The sequence below is a fragment of the Brassica oleracea genome, chromosome C3, assembly GCF_000695525.1.
Source record: "Brassica oleracea var. oleracea cultivar TO1000 chromosome C3, BOL, whole genome shotgun sequence".
Lineage (NCBI taxonomy): Eukaryota > Viridiplantae > Streptophyta > Magnoliopsida > Brassicales > Brassicaceae > Brassica > Brassica oleracea.
The window spans coordinates 45,532,709-45,533,066 of NC_027750.1; positions in this window are offsets into that span (position 1 = coordinate 45,532,709).

Below are 358 nucleotides of genomic sequence, written 5' to 3' on the forward strand. Positions count from 1 at the left end.
ATGCCTAGCATTGTGGGTTACACAAATGATGTCGGCCAATATACGATTAATACTAAACCCGGTAAACATAACACAAGGTTCCTAGTATTAATCACCACACAATCAACACATTCCACCTCAAACATGCCTAGCATTGTGGGTTACACAAATGCTATATGGCCAAAATATGATTAATACTAACCCGGTAAAAATAACACAAGGTTCCTAGTATTAATCGCAAATTAACACAATCAATCATATTCCAGAATCTAGCATAAAGACTATTTCCAGAATACCTAACTATCCACAACTTAGCGATATCATCTAAGCATTCCGCATTCGCTAACTAACCAATCAACCTAACCATTAGAATGCTCCA